The sequence below is a fragment of the Gorilla gorilla genome, chromosome 12 (assembly GCF_029281585.2).
Source record: "Gorilla gorilla gorilla isolate KB3781 chromosome 12, NHGRI_mGorGor1-v2.1_pri, whole genome shotgun sequence".
NCBI lineage: Eukaryota > Metazoa > Chordata > Mammalia > Primates > Hominidae > Gorilla > Gorilla gorilla.
In genome coordinates, this window is record NC_073236.2 from 74,703,553 (window position 1) to 74,718,735 (window position 15,183).

At 46.0% G+C, this 15,183-nt stretch overlaps 1 protein-coding gene across 4 annotated transcripts in view; it reads right to left on the bottom strand.

Moving 5' to 3' along the window:
• The window catches only part of CEP68 (centrosomal protein 68), a 30,763-nt gene extending 22,124 nt beyond the window's left edge, over positions 1–8,639 (bottom strand). The window contains exon 1 of one of the 4 annotated variants that reach the window (XM_004029324.5): positions 8,437–8,639. The gene's annotated coding sequence lies outside the window, so the exon portion shown is untranslated. Of the gene's footprint in view, positions 1–8,432 lie in introns of all 4 variants that reach the window. The other 3 variants (XM_019020980.4, XM_055378025.2, XM_055378026.2) reach the window with 3 other exon arrangements.
• Positions 8,640–15,183: the final 6,544 nt, after the last annotated feature.

Consider the following 15,183-nt stretch of genomic DNA (forward strand, 5'->3'; position numbering starts at 1 on the left):
ATCCTCACCTTGTGGCTCATTAAGAAACTGCACATGAAGACGTTTACAGGCAAGTTTTGTTTTCATAAGTAGGGGAACACGCTGCGCCCGTGAGCTAGAAAAACCAGGGTGAAGGCTGGGTATAGCCCATAATTCCCAATTGCTACTTCTTGCTCCATTTCTTTTCTTTTTTTTTTTTTTTGAGACGGAGTCTCGCTTTTTCGCCAAGGCTGGACTGCAGTGGCGCTATCTCAGCTCACTGCAAGCTCCACCTCCCGGGTTCACGCCATTCTCCTGCCTCAGCCTCCCGAGTAGCTGGGACTACAGGCGCCCACCACCGCACCCAGCTAATTTTTTGTATTTTTAGTAGAGACGGGGTTTCACCACGTTAGCCAGGATGGTCTCCATCTCCTGACATCGTGATCTGCCTGCCTCGGCCTCCCAAAGTGCTGGGATTACAGGTGTGAGCCACCACGCCTGGCCTCTTGCTCAATTTCTAAAAACTCTCTCAATGGCTAGAGATCCCCCACACCCCTCACTAAAGGGTGCGATCTTGAGACAAGGTGCTGGAATAAGATGATGATGGGGCAAGGGAGGGGTGCAAACAAATTATCCCTTTGTTTTGATCATGTATTTTTTATTTATCTTGTCTGGACCTCATTATTCAAAAAAGAAGGTATCTATTTAGCCTGGAGAGATAGGGAGTGGTGAGCTATTACAAACTATTCAGTTGACATCCCTAAGTAACTTACAAGGATACACAGAAACCTAAACTAGGTTAGTACTGTGGCCAAAGTCCCTTCAGCAACCAGGTAAGAAGATCTGAAATTCAATGATTTTCAAGGAAACTGTACATCTGTAAAGACGGAATGAAGGTAGTTACTTTCTTAGACTGGATAAACAGTCCCTTCATAATCTTATTAATCTGCCTGACAAATCATGCTTTTCCCCCCATTATACAAGTTTATTATGAGAACCAAGACAGACACATGTGAAAGAAAATAAAAACCAATCTATAATGCATTCAAAACTGTCTATGAAATGTTACCAAAATGCAACGAAAGGGAGAAATCAGTTGGGATAAAAATAATAGGGGAAAACTTCCTGGAGTAATGACTGAAGACAAACCTCTTTTAAAACAGCAATCATGCCGAAGAAAACATTGGCCCAGGCTATGATAAACGTACAAGTTTTGGATTCCTAGGACTCAACCCTGTCTGCATCTGTCAGGTGGCCATCTGTAACACTGCATGAAGGTCTGGTCTTCATTTCCATAGATCCGAGATTTTACATATCATTCCTCCTAACCCTCTGGGGTAGGGGTGGGGGCGACAGATTCAGGTTGCACCTTCTAAGAGACAGCTTATCCTTCTCAGACTGGTGAATAGCATTTGTTGCCTTGGACCCACACAGTCTCCCAGGTCATCAGCTCTAAACAATTTCCTAATGTGGGGCCTCCCGTTCTCGGATCACACATTTTACAGTGTTCCTGGAGGCTAGCAGCTCCATGATGGGGCACAGGCCCCCGTCTCCTCCCAAATGAAGGAAGTGCCAGGAGGTTGGACTGAATGACAGGAGACATCAGAACACAGACAGTGAACTCAACCTTACCCTCTGAGAAAGGTCTGTACACACCAGAACTGCCTTGTCCTTTGTCAAACCAAGAGACAAGCCACATAAGCTTCAGGATATTCTAGGGACCATCTGGACTTTGCTATTAAAATTCTGTTAGTTTCCAGAACCTGAAGAGGCTGTATGATCCACCAGATATAATTAGGAGTGATGTAGGCTTGGCTTACTCTTGCCCTACGGTAAAAATACGCCCACAAATCATGCATGTGGTAACACATACTCTAAGCCTGGACATCTGACCCTTCTTCGTATATGCTGCATCACCCTAGGACACTCCTGTCACAGCTGCTGGGCTTCCTCCCACTCACTTCTGTCCAAGATGGAGAGAGGAGGACTGGGAGCTGTGGGAGGGGTGAGGCTCTGCTCTTGCTCTTGACTAAACCCCTCAAACAGATGAATGATCAACTAGAGAGCAATCCTCCTTTCAACAAAAAAGGACCTCCCGTAGGACTATTTTTTTTTTGAGATAGAGTCTCGCTCTGTCGCCCAGGCTGGAGTGCAGTGGCACGATCTTGGCTCACTACAACCTCTGCCTCCCGGGTTCAAGGGATTCTTGTGCCTCAGCCTCCCAAATGGCTGGGATTACAGGCGTGCACCACCATGCGTGGCTCATTTTTTGTATTTTTAGTAGGGACAGGGTTTCGATATGTTGCCAGGGCTGGTCTCGAACTCCTGAGCTTAGGCAATCCACCCGCCTAGGCCTCCCAGAGTGCTGGGTTTACAGATATAAGCCACCACGCCCCGCCTCTTTTTTTTTTTTTTTTTTTTTTTTGAGATGGAGTCTCACTCTGTTGCCCAGGTTGGAGTACAGCAGCGAGATCTTGGCTCATTGCAACCTCTGCCTCCCGGGTTCAAGCAATTCTCCTGGCTTAGCCTCCAAAGCAGCTGGAACTCCAGATGCGTGCCACCATCCCCGCTAATTTTTCTATTTGTAGTAGATACGGGGTTTAACCATGTTGGCCAGGCTGCTATCGAACTCCTGGCCTCAAGTGATCTGCCTGCCTCGGCCTCCCAAAGTGTTGGGCTTACAGGCGGGAGTCACCGCGCCTGGCCAGGACTCTTTAAGTCGTGAGCTCCCTTTGAAACAATCTCATTTATACCAACTTTGCCCAGGGAGCTCTGTTCTGGCAAGGGCTCGTCTCTTACCTGAGTGCACAGTCACCTGTGCCAGCCAGAGGCCAGGTGTTGCTAGACTGAGCAAGCCCTATGAGTTCAGGGCCAAAACCTCCAAACTTGTTTTCACAGGAGGCCACAGGAATAAGTGATAATTGCCATGAACACACAGTGGCAGAACCTGCCCAGAGAACCAAAGAGGCTTTCCATGCTGCTCTTTCTCCAATAACATGAAACTGTCCACAGGGAAACAAGGCAGGACCCAGCAGAGCTTGCTGAAGAACTCTGGGGGAACTAGATTTATGGAATAAAGGAGCTTAAAGGCAGAGGCCAAGCAGGCGTGGGAGGTCACATAAAAGGAGGTAAAGACACGTAGGGGAAGCCAACAAAGGGGCCAGTCACAAAAGGTGACTGAGGCCTGCTTCAGGGTGGCGTGGGTGCCAGGAAAACTGTGGCTGGAGGCCTGAGACTGGGAGGCCAGCAGCAAAGAGCAACTGCTGCTCCACCTGCTCCCGCCCTGCTGGGAAGTCCCCCTGGAGCCCCACAGTCCCCCACACCAGCCCTGTCTTTCACTGTGGGATAGGTCACTCTGAGCACTTTGTCCCCATTCTCTGCAGGTAAAATCAAAGTAAAGTGAAAATGAATAAAAGACTCAAAGCTACGGAGGGTAGACTGTGCCTGCTGTGGCTTGGCCATGGGCCGAGGCCATCCCCAGGATCCTTGGGCACCGGGAGCCCCTTCTTTTCTCCCCAGGGCTGTTTCTGGAAGTTTTGCTTAAAGTCAAAAGAACAGAAGGAATCTCCCAGGGCCCTAGGAGGAGCCAGTGGGTCCCTGTAGATCAATGCGGTAGGCAGGGCTGTGGGCTAGGCTGCTTGGCTGTCTGTTCCCTCGCCTTCTCACTCACTTATCTGTTGGCTGACTGACCAGGGCTACCAGACAGCCTCCCAGCAAGGCCAATGTTCTCATTTACAAGGCAAGGTCTTTAGGTAGCCCTTTTTTTTCTTTTTTTTAATTTGAGATGGAGTCTTGCTGTGTTACCCAGGCTGGAGTGCAGTGGTGCTATCTCACTGCAACCTCCACCTCCCAGGTTCAAGCAATTCTCCTGCCTCAGTCTCCTGAGTAGTTGGGATTACAGGCACCCACCACCACGCCTGGCTAATTTTTGTATTTTTAGTAGAGACAGGGTTTCACCATGTTGGCCAGGCTGGTCTCGAACTCCTGACCTTATGTGATCCTCCTGCCTTGGCCTCCCAAAGTGCTGGGATTACAGGCGTGAGCCACTGCGCCCAACCTAGATAGCCTTTAAAGAGATGTAAGTCACATCTACAAGGAGCTTGACTGAGTCCCAGCTACTCCTCCCCTCAACCCCAAGCTCTCTGGCCTCCTCAGCAGTCAGCAGAGTGTCCATGTGTAACAAAGCTCAACGTACAAGGATGCTGAGGGCTGAATATGTCAATCAACAGCACCTTTTTTCTCACCAAAGAGCAAAGCAGAAAAACACCTTCCTTATAACAAAAATCACTGTCAGAAGAGGCTGTACCTGGACCACATGGGTGCATTTCCACAGACCACTGCTTTTACTATACTGACAGTTTTTATTTTTATTCATTTATTTTTTTTAAGAGACGAGGCCTCGCTATGTTGCCCGACGAGGCCTCGCTATGTTGCCCGGGCTGGTCTCAAACTCCTGAACTCAAGCAATCCTCCCTCCTTGGCCTCCCAAAATGCTGGGATTACAGGTATGGGCCACTGTGCCCGGCCCTGACACTTTTTTGTGAGGTCATCAGGCTACACGTATGAAGACTGAGAAGAATCTTACCGCTCTCAAGAGATACTATTAAGATTGCCACTCACTGTACCATAGCATTCTCTTTGGAGAAGCCAGGGGAGAATTCTCTGGCCTCAATAACAGAAACAGCTGTCTCCACTCAGCAGACATTTTCACTTTATAAGTACTGGCAAAACTGATAAAAAAAAATTTCCCTCTTTGCTTTGGCTGCTACAAAGCTCAGGGCCAAATACACAATCTCACCTGAGTAAAAGGCATAGGACAGAGAGGTACTTGCCTTTTTGTGCTAATTTCTTCCTTGACTTTCTCCTATTTTTTTTTTCACTCCATGTGCCTCAATTGCTGTTATTAAAAATCTTGTTACATCAAAGTATGTTGGAACAATTCCTCCAATAGTTTTTTTTTTAACAAGATAGAGAAATTGTTAAAACAAAAAATAGAAAAAAGCTCCTAAACCCAAGATTTTATTCCAATACCATAAGAAAATAAAACCCATTTACCCAATACTTCTAAAAAGCAAATGTAGATACTAGGGTTAGCACTTCACTATCAAAGTGTGATCCAGCACCAGCAGCATCTGCATCACCTCAGAGCTCGTTGGGAATGCAGATTCTCAGGTCCTGCCCCAGAACCTTGGAATGAGATCCTGCATTTTAGCAATATCTCCAGATGACTTGGTAAGCAAAATGTTTCAGAAGCACTGGGTTGGTAAGTAAGGCTGTTTCAGCATCCTGAGAAGGAACAACTAACATAGCTCTACAACCATTCCTTGGGTGCCTATATGCCAGCCACACACAAGAAGAAAATTTATGGCCCTTGTCTTCAAGGCCTTTGCAACAGGACATTAGAAAAGGCTTACACCTTGTGGCAGGTTTTTAATGGCTAATTATAGAATACCACAGCTGAAAGGGAGTCCCCAGAAATAATAGTATTCCCTAGAAAGAATTTGAGATTCATGATGGCTATGTTAAAAACAGAATCACAGACCTGAATTTCTCCTGTGCCAGTTACAAGTGAGGAGGGGAAAGGTATTTGTTTTGGAAACTGGAAATCATTCAAGAGAAACCAGTATGCCAAGGGAGCTTACAGCTACAAGGAAATGTGCAACTTAACCTGTTTCCTGTAACCAGAAAGCGGTGCAGGAAAACCTGGAAGTGACGCAGTGTCCCCCAGGAGTTGTATCTGACACTTCTAGCTGGCAGACAGGTCTAAAGCCAACAGGAACATTTCTTGGGCTTTTCACGATGTTGGTGAACAACATTAAAGATAGTAGACAGTTTCTTCATGAGAACAGATTTAAGTTATAAGGAGAGTCCACCTCCATAAGCTCTGCTTCTTTCTGGATGGATTAACCAGGTAAAGATTTTTTGTCAGCCACATGAGGCCCCCATCTATTTAGCTCCTCTGATTTTACATGACCATTTCAGATAACAGACCCCGTTAATAATGTATCAAGTACTACTGTAACTCTTGGCCAAATTGCTATTTGGCACCAAATCAATCTTTAGTTGGTGGTGAGACTCCAGACACATAAACAGATAATCTTCTACGGAATACTTTCACTGTGGAAAGAGAATCAGGAAAGGCTAAAGGGATGTTTAAAAATCAGACATCAGGCTCACGCCTGATGGCGTGGTGGCTCACGCCTGTAATCCCAGCACTTTGGGAGGCTGAAGTGGGCGGATCACCTGAGGTCAGGAGTTCAAGACCAGGCTGGACAACATGGCGAAACCCTGTCTCTACCAAAAATACAAAAATTAGCGGAACACGGTGGTGGGTGCCTGTAATCCTAGCTACTCGGAAGGCTGAGGTAGGAGAATTGCTTGAACCCGGGAGGAAGAGGTTGCAGTGAGCTGAGATTGTGCCATTGCACTCCAGCCTGGCCAACAAGAGTGAAACTCCCTCTCAAAAAAAAAAAAAAAAAAAAAAAAAAAAAAAGGAAAAAAATCAGCCATCGGATAAGGTGTCAGGCACCGCGGCTCATGCCTGTAATTGCTTGAGCCCAGGAGTTCAAGACCAGCCTGGGCAATATAGAGAGACGTCATCTCTACAACAAAATAGAAAATTAGCTGGGCCTGGTGATGTGCACCTGTGATCCCAGCTACTTGGGAGGCTGAGGTGAGAGGGACTCGACCCCAGGAGGTTGAGGCCACAGTGAGTTGAGATCATGCCACTGTACTCCAGCTTGGGTGATGGAGTGAGACCCTGTCTCAAAAAAAGGGATCGGATAAGGACCAAAAAGCAGAGAGATCCTGAAGGGTCAAGTACTATACAGATATTTCATATTGGTGAGTGTATTCAAGTATCCATTTATTTTTCTCCTAACGACTGCTAACAGCTAACAGCTACTGATCATTTTCTTTGTGCCAGGAACTATATTAGGCACTATACATCAATATCTTATTTAATCCTAATAACTCACCACACAGGTACTATTATTATTCCCATTTTTAAGGATGAGGAAACCAAGGCACAGAGAAGTTAAATAACTTAATGACACGCCTGTAATCCCAGCACTCTGGGAGGCAGAGGCAGGAGGATTGCTTGAGCCCAGGAGTTCAAGACCAGCCTGGACAACATGGCAAGACCCCCATCACCATTAAAAAAAAATTAATCAGAGTTAGTAACATGGCAGAGCTAAAGTCTGTTTGACTTAAGAGAGCCTGAGCTTAGCTGCCTTCCTAACCTGTAAGAATAACTCGCTCAAGAAGTTAAATAAATGTTTCTGTTGTGTCACCTTTAGACTACCACGCTGATTTTGTTTCCTTTTGGCTTCCTTCCATCATTGAGTGCCTTTTATGTTCCAAGCATTGTGCTAGGGGCTGGGGAAACCACAATACAGTGTGATGAGTAAAAACAGAGGCTGCAGAAGGTAGCCCAAAAAAGGGAGGAGTTATCAGTCGCAGGGTGGGGAAGTGCTTTAAAAAGCTTTGCGCAAAAGAGGTTAAACTGAATTCCTTGGGTTTTTTGTTGTTGTTCTGTTTTCTAAGTGGCCCAGAATTGACTCAACAGAGGGTGGGAAAGGGGAATGGGGGGAACAAAGTAAAAAGTGGTGACTTCTAGATCTTTCAACTAAACCCAAGGCAAACTGACCCAACACCCTTTGTCACACACTTTAACACAACACTCTTCATACCCTAGATCTGAGAACTGTTAGATTATTTACAAACGCTACCTCCCTTCGTGGTCCTGATGAATTCCCAGTGAGGTCCAATCTGCCCTGGCAGGTTTCCGCTCATTTTTGTTACAAACGATACACTAAACCCAACCTACTAATCATCAAGGGCCTGGAACAGGTTTTGGACATTCGTCCCCAGGCTGCTGAGAACTGTTCTAGTGATGACAGAAAGGGTAGCCCTCCGAGGCAAAAAAAAATGAGACATCTTGATTTTTTCTCTCCGCATCTGGGCGCTGCTGCATCCACGGCGATAAGAAGACATCACTGGTCTCCATCTTCCCAGGGGGAAAGGCCCGAGCTGCATTAGCCCCGACTGGGGAGCTGGGTAAACAGCCCACGCCCGGGAGAGGCCTAAGGGAAAGTGACCTCCCCCGGGGCCCAGGCCGACCAGCGGCGCAGCTGCTCGGCCGCCAGATGCGCGGACTCGCGCGCTCCCTCGCCGCGCCCGGGCATTCCCAAGCCCAGCCGCCCGCCTCGGCCCCGACCCCTCGGCCGCCACAGCACACGCCGTGCCGCTCGCAAGATGGAGGCGAAGGCATGAGGCGCCCCCGCCCCCAGAGAGCCTTTGTGCCCTTGCCGGCGGGGACGCGAGGCCAGACGGCCCGCACCGCAAGGGCCCCGCAGGCACCGAAGAGACGGGGGGGAGGGGGCCGGGCCGCGCGCGCGGATCTAGCCCGGGCCACCGCCCCCAGCGCCGCGGGCACCACCGACACCAGCACCCGCACGCGGGACACTGCCTACCTACCGCACCGCGAACGCTTCGCACGTCCGAAGCGGTCTCAGCAGCCCCATGCGCTGGCCCCGAGCTGGCGGACCCTGACTGCAACTGCGGCCCTCCAACCGCAGCCCAAAACGCGCAGGGCAGGACCGAGCGCCAACCACGCCCTTCGTCCGCGCTGGCCACGCCCTTCTTCCCGCCCCTTCTCCCTCCGCGGGAGGGCTTTCGGCAATTTCGCGCAGCAAATCTCAGCCCTAAGTCCGCGGCTTCACCAATACGTGGACGCTCCTGCAAGATGAGCCCGCCCCCTACTTCGTCCTGGCCTATGGGAAGCCGGGACTTCTTCAGCGGCTGTCCTCCCTCGCTTTTGGACCTCCGACCTCAGCTTCGCCTGCGAGCTGGGTTGTGTAAGGGCGGGTCATTTTGGGGCGCTTAAGGGTGGGTGCCGGGGGGCGCGCTTTCCCGCGTGAAGGTCGCTCCAGGAGTCATGCGTACATTCGTTCATTTTGCTCTGGACGCACTGATGTTCCCGGCGCGCCGCCGCGCCGCAGCCACGAGGCTCTCCGAACGCCTTTCACTGTGTTTCTGTTTACATTTGCGTCTGCAAGACCCGGCGGCACGACCGAGGCCCGAACAGGTGCTGCGAGGCGGGGCGGGGAGCCAGTGCTGAGGGGAGGTCCCCAGGCCGGGTGGTTGAAGACAGCTTCTGGGGGGAGGTGGAGCTCTGGCTCGTAGAGAATGGGAAGGGTGTGGAAAATGAACTGGTAGCTGCTTAGCGACTCTGAGCAGCCTGCTTTGATGGAAAATCGGTGATGGAGTCGGAGGGAAGTGGGAGGCAGCTTGTGGGAGGCCAGGGTGCTCACTCTCTCCCCTGCCAGCATGAGACCTAGTAACTTTCATACATCTCTATCTATCTATCTATTTTGCAAAGATGGGGTCTTGCTGTGTTGCTCAGGCTGGGCTTGAACTCCTGGACTCAGACGATCCTCCCGCCTCGGCCTCCCAAAGTGCTAGGCGTGAGCCACTGCATCCCATCCCCTAGGAGCTTAATGACACTGCCCTTTAGCTTTTACTGCTTAGCAGAATCCGGAGGCATAGAGGAACTACCACCAGGCTGGCGTGGGGAAGGGGCCCTCCCTTCTGATGATTTTCTCTCAGCAGCACTTTCAGCAATCTGGCTTCAACTGAATATCTCCCCAGTTCATAAAACAGGCATCTGTAAATGTCAACCCCAGCTGGGTGCAGGGTACAAATTTTTTCCTACAGAGCTCTTGAGTCCCAGGTAGTTTAGGAGACAAGGACTTGTTTGGTTTTCCCAGACCTGTCAGGACAGCTCAGAGGTTTTGTCTAACCCAGGGGCCACAAACTTCTGACAACAGCAGCAGCTAGCCCACAGATGGTTTTATTTGGGCATCGCATAGGTTTTCTTTGTTTGTTTGCTTTTGCTTTTTAATAAGAATTTGAATCCCACCAACACCACTGGTCCATTGAGTAACAGCCAGCCTTCACACATTTGCTGCCTACCTGAAGGCATTTGTGTTTGTGACCCTTGATCTTTTCTATACACAGAAGACCTCCAGTGGAGTCACCCAATCCCACAGCCAAGTCACCCCTGCTGGACAGAGAACTGTACAAAGTCCAAACAGGCGTACATATCCTGTATGGTTTCCTCATCTATAAAGAGAGGGGATAGGATGAAGGAGTCCCAAGGTTCCTTTTGGTTCTGATGTTCTGTAATTTTGTGTTGTGAGCAGCTTTTGTTTTTGCCTGACGGGAAAACTTTCCTTTGGGGAATCGTCTGCAGTCCGCTGGGTCAGATGGTTCTTTAGCACCACACTTCTCTGGTCTCCCAAGGCAGGATGGGTGTGGAGAAGGGGAGGTGTGGAACCCAGGCCTGGCCAGCTATAGTCTCCCTCCTCTTGTTTTCAGATTTCCCCAGGGATGCGCACATGACCAAACCTGAGATGATCTGAGCCCTTGTCGGGGATTTTAGAGAATGAGGCTGGGAGAAAGAGGCTCTTTCCTTTGGTGTTTGGAGCGTGGGAAAAGTAGGCCTAGAGCTGTCTGCAGTTATACTCCTTGTACCAGCAATGCTGGAGAACCGGGCCTGGAAATGTTAGGAACCAGCTAAGCCATCTTGCTTCGGTACTCTGATGAGGGTGCGTACCAGCTCCTTTGGTGGTGACATGAATTATTTTTCAACTCTTCTCACTCAAGATTCAAGTTTTGGGAAGGACCATTTACTTGGCCTAGTCTAGGTTATGTGCCTGTGTTCTAATTGCCAATAGGCAAAGAGAGTTCTGGTTTCTACTGTGGCTTCTAGTCTGGGAGGCCTAGCCTCATACCAAGACTCAGTGTGTGGGGGCCTCCCCTCAAATAAGAAGAATGAGACGCTGGGTTGCCAAAAGTTGCTTCACTATAGTCCGTCTCTTAGGCTGCCCAACATTCACAGAAGTGCTTTCAAAGGTAAATGAAAATGCTGCCATCCAACAAAATGCGAGCATCTCTCCTATAACAAAATTTACTTATCCCTTCCCCAAAGCAGGGCATCTTAAAATCTCCTCGTTTACTGTATTTGGCCCAAGTCCAACTTCTGTAGGTGATGTTCCATTCTTCCTTTCAGTTTCATCATCATCCCATCCCATCGTTGTAATGTGTAGACTAAATTGTAAAGTTAAGCATCACTGATAGACTTTAGATACAATTGTGAAGAGAAAGGAAATGAAAGAAAAGGACAATAGCTAAAAACTCCATTTATATATAATACAGCAAGAAGGGAAATACTGTTAGAAGTTGCGATCTTCATTTTTGTAGCTGGTAATGAAGCTTTATTGTCATTTACAATTTTCCTTCTCCGCTAACCATTCCAGGTCCCTCTTTCCTTCACGCAACCCCTCAGCTGGCCAGGATTCTTTGCCTGGTTGGGTTAAGCAAGCTTTTGTTCTTGAGGAGGTTGCCTGTAGGTAGGTTGTCTGTAGTTTGTCTGTAGGTGGTACAGTACATTGCCATCAACTTGTGCCCTGGCATGAGAGTGATGAGGTGCCTCAGGAGATCTCCTGTGTTCTATTACTGCTCCTCTTGCCTCCATGGTGTAACAGCAACCCCACTTCCTCCTGAGAGTCAAAATCAGTCACCAAACAACATGTGACCTGTGGCGTGAGGAGACCACATCAATTTCAGTTCTCAGTTAATAGGAACCGTTGTTGTAGGTTCTGGTGAAAGCATTGTACTAAAATATCTAAACCAGCTGGTTTGAGGAAAAGCAAAGTATAAATTTTGAGAAGAATCATTAGGTATGATTTGAGAAATGCCACACCCATTGTTACCAGCAATGATATTCTGCTGTGGAAGAAACTATTGGTCATTGGTTCAGAGTTTTGTCTCCCAGTGGGCACTTGAACTAATTTTTTTTTTTTTTTAATTAAAAATTTTGGTCAGCTGGTGGCTTCTTGCTTGGTGGCCAGGAGCCAGATTTCATTCTGGGCAGGAGCAAGGCTCAGCCAGTGGGAATGCAGGAGAGGCCAGGTGCATGTTTTGGGACTTTCGGAGCAGCAGCCTGGGAACCAGCAGAGAAGATTCCGTCTTCCAGAGGTTGCCACTGTCTGCCAACTCACTTGTCTCCATCCTCAGTCATCTTTTAAAAGTACATAGCGACACTCTAGCTGTCTGGTTCTTCATGGGGAATGTAATTGAAGTCTGACATTCCTACTGCCCTGAAGTCTGAAACTTAGTGTCATTCTCACTGAAAATTGCCCTGGAGTTTGACAAACTCTTTGCCCAGTGATATTGACAGGTTGTTTTGTTTCTGTTTTTGTTTTGTTTTTGAGACAGTGTCTCACTCTGTCACCCAGCTGGGGCTGGAGTGCAGTAGCGCGATCTTGGCCCACTGCAACCTCCACCTCCCAGGTTCAAGGGATTCTCCTGCTTCAGCCTCCCAAGTAGCTGGGATTAGAGTCACCCACCACCACGCCTGGCTAATTTTTGTATTTTTAGAAGAGATGGTTTCATCATGTTGGTAAGGCTGTTCTTGAACTCCTGACCTCAGTTGATCCACCTGCCTTGGTCTCCCAAATTGCTGGGATTACAGGTGTGAGCCACCACACCTGGTCAGATCCAAGGTATTTTGAACTAAACAGAACAGCAACCAACATCCATATAAAGTAACTACAAGAAAAAAATTAAAAACCGTTTTAACTAATGAAAATTCTTCCCACCAACCACAATTCCATCCAACAGCCAAAAAGCAGAGGAAAACTAACAGTACTCTTCATGTGAATTAAATATCATTTAGTAAGCAGCTGCAGCTATAAAGAATACCAAAAATCAGACATTAAAAAACTCAAAATAGAAATGGACACAAAGCAGAAAACTATAAAATGAGAACTGATGAAATTCAGGAAAGAAGTAGAAGAAAAAGCCAAAATAATCTTGAGATATGGAAACTAAATTACATTGTGTCCACGGGAAAATAGGTTAGCCTTAAAAGTCAAGAAGGAACATTGAAAATAAATTTAAAACAGCCAAGAGAACCCAAAACAAATTTGGAAAAGAAGGAAAAATATTAGAAAAAAAGTGAGAGATATAGAAGATAGACAGAAGTTAACATATGCATCATTGAAGTCTCCAAAGAAAAGAAACATAACAATGAAACAAAGCTATAACTGAAGATAGTTTTCTGGATATAAAATAAAACATGAATTTTTGGGACCAAAGGTACCTTGAGAAAAACTGACTCAGTATCATTAGCCTCAGTGAAATGCAAATCAAAACCACAATTGTAGCCACTAGGATGGCTATAATAAAAAAGGTAACGTGTTGATGAAGATGTGGAGAAATTGGAACTCTCATACATGGCTGGTAAGAATGTCAAATGGAGGCTGGGCACAGTGGCTCACACCTGTAATTCCAACTCTTTGGGAGGCTAACACGGTAGGATCGCTAGGGCCCAGCAGGTCAAGGTTGCAGTGAGCTGTGATCGTGCCACTGCACTCCAGCCTGAGCAACAGGGTGAGACCTTGTCTCAAAAGAAAGGGAAAAGAAAAAGTATGTCAAATAATACAGCCCCTTTGGAAAGCAGTCTGGAAGTTTCTCAAAAGATTAAGCATAAAGTTACCATATGACCCAGCAGTTCCACTCCTATATATGTATGCAAGATAAATTAAAACGTATGTTCATACAAAAACTTGTACATGATTGGTTATTGCAGCATTATTCACAAGAGCCAAAAAGTGGAAACAACCCAAATACCCATCAACTGATGAATGGGTAAGTAAAATACAGTATATCCATAATATGGAATGTTAAAATGGCAGTAAAATCAATGCTACAGAATGTAGACGGACATTTTTATACAATGTGGGTGAACCATGAAAACATGCCAAGTGAAAGAAGCCAGTCACAGAAGACCACATAGATGATTCCATTCGTATGACACATCCAGAATAGGCAGATCTATGGAGACGGTGGATTAGCAGTTACCTAGGGCTGCAAGAGTTGAGGGGAATAGGAAGTGACCACTAATGGGTAACAGTTTCTTTTAGGGGTAATGAACTAAATTTGATTGTTCTAAAATTGACTGTGATGATGCTTGCACAACTCTGTGAATAAACTAAAACCATAGAACTGTGTACTGTAAATGGGTGAACTGTATGGTAGGGAAATTAGATCTCAATAAAGCTGTTTTTTTTTTTTAAAAAAAAAAAGATATAGAAGTCAACTTGAAGGACTTTTTTTTTCTTTTCTTTTCTTTTTTTTTTGAAACAGAGTCTTGCTCTTTCTCCCAGGCTGGAGTGCAGTGGCATGATCTCAGCTGACTGCAACCTCTGCCTCCCAGGTTCAAGTGATTCTCCTGCCTCAGCCTGCTGAGTTATAGGTACTTGCCACCACACCCGGCTAATTTTTTTTTTTTTTTTTTTTTTTCCAGTACAGACAGGGTTTCACCATGTTGGCCAGGCTGGTCTCAAACTCTTGACCTCTGGTGATCCATCTGTCTCAGCCTCCCAAAATGCTGGGATTACAGGCATAAGCTACCACACCTGGCCTTGAAGGACTTTTTCATTGGCCAAATTTGGGACAATCTGCAAATAAAAAATAATGTTAATTACAATTTAATTACATTTTAAGTATAATTGTATTTAAGTATATTTGAGATAATTATATACTTAAATGTATAATTAACTTCAACATAATTAGGTATATAGTTAAGTATATATGCTTAATATATGATTATATTTAAAATATGTTTATATATTAAATATATTAACAAGTATATTAATATATAGTACTATATAATAAATATGTTTACCATAATATATAAATATATAATAAATGTATTAAATGTTAATGTAAAATAAATGTTTGTAATCTATAATTATAATTGATTATAATATAATAATTTTTTGAAAATCATGGTCCATAGTCAATCTCAAACAAAACATAAGAAAACAAAGAGAGAAAAAGAAAAGCTCATCTTTACAGAGTGATAACTGTAAGAGGAATGTTAGATTAGACAGTTACCCTTTTGGAAACTCAAATGTAATAATTAACCAATTAACCAAGATAAGGATTACTAATGAATGCTAAAACTATTGGGAAAAAAGTTTCTGGGAACAAGGTATTCACACAGACTCCCAAGTATTGCCCCACTGATTATTTACTAATTACAAAAGGGAAATTATGCATTTATAATGGAAAGATCAAGCAGTTACCACCATAACCAAGTGATCAAACATCACCAATAATGGGACTACCGGACATGTGCCTCCTAAGTAGAAT